At 44.6% G+C, this 8,144-nt stretch overlaps 1 long non-coding RNA gene across 1 annotated transcript; it reads right to left on the reverse strand.

The window, feature by feature from the left end:
- Window positions 1-6,900: 6,900 nt before the first annotated feature.
- LOC138954771 (uncharacterized) lies at window positions 6,901-7,889 on the reverse strand. Its single transcript, XR_011451960.1, has 2 exons — window positions 7,252-7,889; window positions 6,901-7,203 (listed from the first exon to the last, which is right to left on the reverse strand). It is a non-coding gene; the product is annotated as an uncharacterized lncRNA (long non-coding RNA).
- Between the last annotated feature and the right edge of the window lie 255 nt (window positions 7,890-8,144).

Raw genomic sequence — 8,144 nt, forward strand, 5'->3', positions numbered from 1 at the left:
AAAGGTGGTATCACATGGGTAACGCATGTAAAGGCAGTTGTGTGTGAAAATTGATTTTACCAAGTTTGGATGTTTGGATGTGGATACGAGAGGGTGTTTTTTGCAGAACTGAAGGAGAGGCTCTGCAGTTCCTTCTGTCATGATTGGCGTAATCATTTGGACTCCAGTGAGCGCCTATCACTGTATAGAAAATATAAAGCCTGTTTTGAAAAAGAACGTTATGTGGACATTTTATGGAAAGATGTGTACAGAAATGTCATCGCTCAATTTAGAATGGGTGTTTCACAGATAAATATCCACAGATATCGCTTCCAAAATTCAACAGAAAACAAGTGTTGCCCCTTTTGTGAAGATAAATTAGAGACCGAAATCCATTTTTTGTTTGAATGCCAAACATATTGTGAGTTAAGAATAAAGTATCTAGCACAGTTTTTAAGTGTTGGTGATCATTTGGGCAGTATGATTACCATGTTTAAAAAAACAAGACACAGAAACAATTGTAGATTTAGCAAAGTTTTATTTTTTTGCATTTCAGTTAAGATTGTCAATGTTAAATAATAATGAGGATTAATTGTCGCTGAAGGTTTTGTTGTTGCTGTATTTATTGTTTGGTTGTATGTATATATTAGGCGGCATTGATGTGCAAGATTATTGATTGAGGAAAGCTTGGAACAAACCACTGTGTATTTTGCATACGTTTACATATCATGTTTTCTATTTTTTCCTGTGATGCATGTGTACCCCCCATTGAAAGGGGCTGTAGGCCCATATTCAATTAAACTGTGTCAGTGTCAGTGTCAGTGTCTCTTTCTCTGTCTGTCTGTCTGTCTGTCTGTCTGTCTGTCTGTCTCTGTCTGTCTGTCTGTCTGTCTGTCTGTCTGTCTGTCTCTCTCTCTCTCTCTCTCTCTCTCTCTCTCTCTCTCTCTCTCTCTCTCTCTCTCTCTCTCTCTCTCTATTAGGACTAGCTGTAAGAAAGGTCCTACGGACCTAATGCTATCTTTCCTGTAATAAAGTTCAAAGTTCAAAGTTCAAAGTTCTCTCTCTCTCTCTCTCTCTCTCTCTCTCTCTCTCTCTCTCTCTCTCTCTCTCTCTCTCTCTCTCTCTCTTTGTCTACGTGTCTGTCTGCTTGCCCACATCTTTGGTTTCTGTTTCCTCCTTTGTCGATGTCTTTGTGTCTTTGTCCTTATCACGGCATGTCTGTGTGCGTTGAGACCAGGGAGGGTACGTAGGGTACGTAGTAAGTATTATATACAATCACACTCGTAATATATCTGCTCACGAATATGGTGATTACCTCTTTAATCGCCCAAGACGAACGCCTAACTAATGGAAACTCACGACCCTGTCTGGCAGACGACAACACGCAAAGCATGATGGGAAGACGCCGGAAAGAGAGAGCACCCGCAGACTTCCGCTCCCGGTAATTAGAAGCTCGGTCATATATTGACTTCTGTGACTGGTCCAGAAGTCGACCAATGTTATGGCTTTCCATAAAGTATATCACTGTAGATTCAACGGGCCCAAAAGTGTATATCATGAACCGCCCTGCGACTCACATTCCGTGTGTTTTATTGGCTGTAAATATACGTCGTTTTCTCCACAGAAGAGCAGAATTTGTTGGCCTGAAATGTGTGTTAGGATTAATAATATTTGGGAGCAGGGGAGAAGGGGAAGGGGGCCGAAAACAGTTATATTTGTTGCCTGTGTGACTGTCTCCGTCTCAAGTGTTTGCATTTGACTGATGGGTTGTTAAAGGCTCAATCCGATATTGATTTCTGTTACTTTTCCTTGAAGATTGTCGGCTTTTTATTAAAACAATATTAAACTAAGGATTCAACATGAAGGAGACTGTCATAATATGCTTAATCGCTCGGGCTGTTCTGCCAATGTTCTTACCATCGTTATAAATATGCTGTATTACTGAGCATGTTGCGGTGTCCGGTGGCATTATGTTGACGAGTTATTGGTTGACTAAGCTGTTTTGCAAAAGTAAGCAGTCGTTACGTTTTGTGAGGAGATGACCGATCACGTTTGATTAACATTAATCTTGTTTGTTCCTCTATACTTTTCGGGTTACCTCCTCACATAACAACAATTCACAGTCATTTACATGCATGCTTAATCTAAACGTGCTGTCACGATTTCAGTGACACGAGTGGGAAAGAAACTCTTTGTTGGGCGCCTTTTCCAAATTGCAATGTAATGCGCCTGTGTAAACCGGCACGGTTGGCCTAGTGGTAAGGCGTCCGCCCCGTGATCGGGAGGTCGTGGGTTCGAACCCCGGCCGGGTCATACCTAAGACTTTAAAATTGGCAATCTAGTGGCTGCTCCGCCTGGCGTCTGGCAATATGGGGTTAGTGCTAGGACTGGTTGGTCCGGTGTCAGAATAATGTGACTGGGTGAGACATGAAGCCTGTTCTGCGACTTCTGTCTTGTGTGTGGCGCACGTTATATGTCAAAGCAGCACCGCCCTGATATGGCCCTTAGTGGTCGGCCGGGCGTTAAGCAAACAAACAAACAAACAAAAAAATGCGCCTGTGTTGCCATACCGCATTGCGGAAAAGTTTTGGCTGAGAGCACGAAATTCACTTGGAAACCGTGCGGGTATCGGGTGATTTCGCTCACCGTTTAGAACGTGTTCCAAGCATGCTATAGGTGTGTTTGGTAGGCGACCAGTGATTGGTCAGGAAGATCGCTTGGTTTGGGGAAGCGATTGCTGACTGGTCAGGGAGATCACATGGTTTTTCTTTTCCCCGGCTTTCTTTCTTTTCGCTACAAGCTTTACAGACGACAATATCTGAGTTTCCGTGACTAAGATTTGGAGGATTCCAACGCGTTGCAAGACTGGTTTAGGTCGACCAACGGGCTTCTGGCGTCAGTGCAGAACGCAGAAGGCTTAGGACGTGAGGGATTTGGCTACATACTTTCGCTGACGAGCGGGAGCCAAATATTCAAGCGGTTTGCTTGGGAGAGCTACGTTTTACGAGCTGTTGAGGTAATTAGCCGTTATTTTACGCTGTTGACCGGTCAATGTTTGTGAAATGTAAACTCTGTTTTGTTTCTCCATGATAGCGTATAACTTGCTCATTATAACGCTAAATTGTTATCTGTATATACTGTTCAAAAAAAGAAACGCATAGCTTGTAATATTTGGTTAATTTAGTTATATGGCTACAAGGATATCCACCAAACTGCAGAAAATGTTTATCTGGTCGTCGACCTTTCGTCCATTGCCACAAGTGAGCTCTGCACGTGACGCATGCGTTATCAGTGGCTACAATGTCAAAATTGCTCATTTGGCATGACCACTCGTCATGCTTCAGTGTAATCTCGTGAAACTCGGGGAATATTGAGCTCTCACCATGTCTTCCAAAACCCATAAAAGCGGATTGTTCGCCACAAAGAAATCAGACGACAATTCAGCGACGAAAGATGGCCCGATTGAGCAGAGAAGACCGCCAAATTGCATTGGGTCGTTTACAAGCAGGCCAAAGTCAAAGTGCAATCGCCAGGCACTTCCATGTGTCCCAGAGCACCATCAGTAGACTGTGGGTCAGATTTCAAGCCACTGGCTCCGTTGCTGACTTGCCACGAGCGGGAAGACCAAGGGCGACAACAGTTACTGCTGCTCACGACCGCTTCATACGGCTCCGCCACCTCCGGAATCGTTTCCTGTCGGCCTCATCTTCTGTCCAGGCTCTCCCCGGGCCACACCGATTATCGGACCAGACCGTGCGGAACCGCCTGCATGAAGCTGGTTTGAGAGCTCGCAGACCTCACAGAGGAGCTGTCCTCACCCGCCGCCATCGCCAGAACCGAGTGCAGTGGGGCAACCAGCACCTTCGCTGGACCGTCCGGAATCACTGGAGACACGTGTGGTTCAGCGACGAGTCCTACTTCCTGCTCCAGCGACATGATGGTCGGAGGAGGGTCTACCGGAGAGTAAACGAACGTTACGCGCCCAACTGTGTGGATGAGGCACCCGTTCATGGTGGTGGAGGCGTCATGGTGTGGGGGGCGATCAATACCGCTGGAAGGAGCACCCTGGTGCACGTCCAAGGGCGCATAACTGCCCAGCGATACGTGGAGGAAATTCTGCGCCCACACGCCCTTCCTCTTCTGACTGACCAGGATGCCATATTCCAGCAGGACAACGCTCGCCCGCACACAGCACGACTCACCACCCAGTTCCTCACCGACCACCATGTCCAGGTGCTTCCATGGCCATCCATGTCGCCAGACATGAACCCGATAGAACACCTCTGGGATGAATTGGACAGACGTGTGCGCAGGCGAGAAGAAGCGCCGGCAAATCACCGCGATCTATTGCAGGCACTTCAGGAGGAGTGGGACACCATCCCACAGCAAGATATCCGGCATCTGATCCAGTCCATGCCCAGAAGGTGCCGGGCAGTTGTTGCTGCTCAAGGCAGTCACACCCCCTACTGACTTGACAGCCTCGGCACCCAATCGTATTGATTGACTGATTGATTTGAAGATGCAAATGAACTGTGTGTGCATTCAACAGTGTCCATACCAAATTTCAAACAAATAATCTAAATATTGGATTTTCTGTTAATTTTTTCGAAAAATAAAACAAATTTGGCAAGTAGCAACTATGCGTTTCTTTTTTTGAACAGTATATGTTTTTTGCAGATATGGAGAGGCGAAGAAAATGTCTTGAGTTGTTATTAAAAGTCTATCCTTGCAGGTACCACGTGCTCGCTGAAGGGGAAAGTTAAATATGTTTAAAGGTGGTAAAAGGGGATTGTTGGCATGGTCACTGCACCAATTGCTCTTGTTTCAGCTTGTTGCTGGTTGTTGCTGGAGGTGTTGCTGTACGTTTGCTGGACGTTTGCTACCTGGCTGCTACCTGTTTGCTGTTGAAGACGGGCTACACTGTTGCTGTCCTTTGTTCTACGGTTGCTGTTCTACGGCTGTTACTGGTGTTGCTCCAACTTTCACCCGTATGCTCCACTGCTCCACTGCGTTTCATCGAATGGACCCTGGCTACACTGAGAGTTGAGTGCACCCATGCGTAAACGCCCCCCACCTTCTCATCTTTCTAACCCTGTATGAAGAACTTTGAGTTGTGACAACGTGGAGTGTTAACGCCTGTACAGACAAAGACTTTTTACAGAGCAGCTAAATGTTTTCTAACTTTACACGGTTCAGCGTGTTATTATTTTATAAACTTTAACTGGCTTTTGTCAGTTGTCTTTATTATTTTACGACTTGGTCGTAAAAACACTTTTGGCTTCACGAGAAGAGGGAGGTGGAGAGTTAGTGTACATAAACAGATGTCTAGAACTTATACTTTTGTTGTTCCTAACTTTTTGTGTGTGACTGCGAGAGTGGATCGTGGTGTGGTTAGTCAGTTAGCAGTAATTGAGCGTTTTAGGTCATTTATTTGACTTTAAAACGTGACACGTGCCACGAAAGTTTATTGATTGTCATATTATATTGATTGGTTTATTATTTTGTGTGTTTGTTGATTTACATATTGCGTAAAACCTACACAATAGTAACATGTGAAAGTGGCAGATGCGAGATCATCGCCTAAGAAACAGCTGTGCATATCGTGTGCGAAGACATGAAACGGTATTGGTTACATTCTGAAATGAGTACTTTCAGGGTAATGCAAAACACCAACTTGTGCTCCCCTTCCGCCTTTCATACCTCTGTTTTCGTGTTTCTTTAGGGTTTTTATTTGTGTGCGCTTGTATGATTTTGGGTGTGTTTGTGTGTGTGTGTGTGTCATCTGTGTGTTGATGTGTGTGTGTGTGTGTGTGTGTGTGTGTGTGTGTGTGTGTGTGTGTGTGTGTGTGCGCGCGTGTGTTTTTATCTTAGTTTTCCTTGTTTTTGACTTTTGTACCTTTAGGGTATGGTTTTGTTATTCCTTTTATCTTCGTTCTTTCTTTATTCCTCCTGGTTTTTGGCTCACGTAAGTGTAGCCTATGCGATGCTAACTGTTGTCTGTCTGTGCGTGCGTGCGTGCGTATGTATGCATGTATGTATGTATGTCTGTGGTAGAAACTTTAACATTTGACTGAACACCGAAATACTAATTTTACCTGGTTATTATTCAAGCAACAGCTTCAAAGTATTGAAGCAATGATCAACATTTCGTCGGCACGTATGTAGTTAAAGTGTGTATCCAAAGAAAACGGGTGGTGGGTTGGTTTTTTTTTTTTTTTTTTTTTTTTTGGGGGGGGGGGGGTAAAAACAGGTGACTGGTTTGTGTCGTGTGTGGCATGTAGACCAGGTCAGGGGTCAAGGTTAGGTCAGATCGCGTGAAGGATTGTGGTATAGATACAGTTATCACCGAGCTGCAGTTCACCGATTCGAAGAAGACGATTTCACATTGTTCGGTTTTGTAGCTGCAGAAAAATAGATAAGGAAGATACCAAAGGAGATTTCCTACAGGTTAATCTGCACAGCGTGTTTCCAGTGTCTGCGCGAGGAAGCGCTGTCGAAAGCGCAGTGTCGATCTGTCCATCTGGCAGTCGTGTCCCCGTAGCGTAAGTAGGCTACAGACAGACAGATCTAGATCTAGTGTCTCGCACTCTTGCACCGTGTCACCGTTATGCTTACTGTATGTGTGACGGAGTGATTGAGTTTGTGTTACTGTTTGTCGATTTCTTACGTGAGCCTTGAAGGCTTCGCCTCTTGTTTTTTTTTGTTTGTCATTTACACTTTTTAAGACGCGTTTTGTTGTCCTGTTCTCTGTAGTAATTTTCTTACGTCAGAATAAACTAGATTCTTTAATTTGACAACTGTTACGGATGAAATTTCAGGTAAGTGTGTGTGTATGGAAAATATGCGTGCTCTACTCTGTTTACTGTCTACTGTCACTCGCACACAACACTCAGACAAAGCACAAAGACTAAACACTCTCAATGCCCTTTGCCCTCGTACCTGTAATGAATCATCAACACAACAATACAAATACGTTATTTCTCATGCATTCTACAGATCACGTTCATTCATATATAAGAAGAATAATATCTTAACACACGTCGGAGACTAACTGTCTCACGTTAGATGAATGTTCCTGATCCACACAATTCTGCTAATGTTTACAGTTCCTGTTTACTACAGTGTCATGTTACGCACATCACGTGTCGCGTAATACTTGAATTGACTACGTCTACGTCTCACACAATCTTCTCGTCGATTATGTTTCTTCGGTGGCAGTTCACACTTCAGTGACTCCACAATTATGTTTCTTCGGTGGCAGTTCACTCGTACAGTAACTCCACAAACTTAACGGGTACATACCCGGGATACATACCACCCACGCAATACCGCTCGTGGTGGCTATGGGGTGCGGCTCCACCCAGTTCCCAGTACTCCAGCGTTGCTACAACCCTGCGCTCTCAACATCAACTCGTAGCGCCAAGGAGGGGATGCCCATCTCTCTCTCTCTCTCTCCCGCTGTCCAGTGGTTCCACCCATCACTCTGACCGGGGTGCTGCGTAAAAAGTTTAGGCTACCATAAGTCTCAATTCTTAGCTAAACCTTTCTACGAAATAATACTGCTATTCTTTTCCAATACTGTTCCACTATTCGTCCACTAACTTATGCGGATATATTATTTACACCAGCTCATTTACAAGTAACTTCATTACCAAAAGAACATACGACCTTCCTTTTCAAAATGGCTGACACAGCGGCCCACGCTTTTCCAGCCCAATTTACAACATGACTCTTCCAGTCATTTCACCAGTCAATATTACTGAGCAAAATACAATTCAATAAATACCTGTATCTTTACAGCCTAGAACCACTCATGGTTCGTCCGCACACAAGTCTTTCGGTGTTCGACTTCAGTGTTCGCGGGAGCATGCAGCGTTCTTGCCCAACGCGGAGACATCAAAACACGTCTGTCTCGTCTGACTGTCAAGAACCTTCCACACGCCACGAAGCTAACCTCGTTTCCTCCTATTGGCCCAAGCAGCCAATGGAAATACGCCTTACAGAAATAGGTCACGCCGTCCAGTCGTGCTACTTCAAGTATGGCTAGCCAATCTGTACAAAATTTGTTTACACCATCCAATACTAAATTATGTACAAATCCGTTTGTCACAACAACGAAAAAGTTTGCGATTCAAAAGAACTGAAACAATTTTCCAAGAACAATG

This window comes from Littorina saxatilis, unplaced genomic scaffold (assembly GCF_037325665.1).
Source record: "Littorina saxatilis isolate snail1 unplaced genomic scaffold, US_GU_Lsax_2.0 scaffold_3207, whole genome shotgun sequence".
NCBI lineage: Eukaryota > Metazoa > Mollusca > Gastropoda > Littorinimorpha > Littorinidae > Littorina > Littorina saxatilis.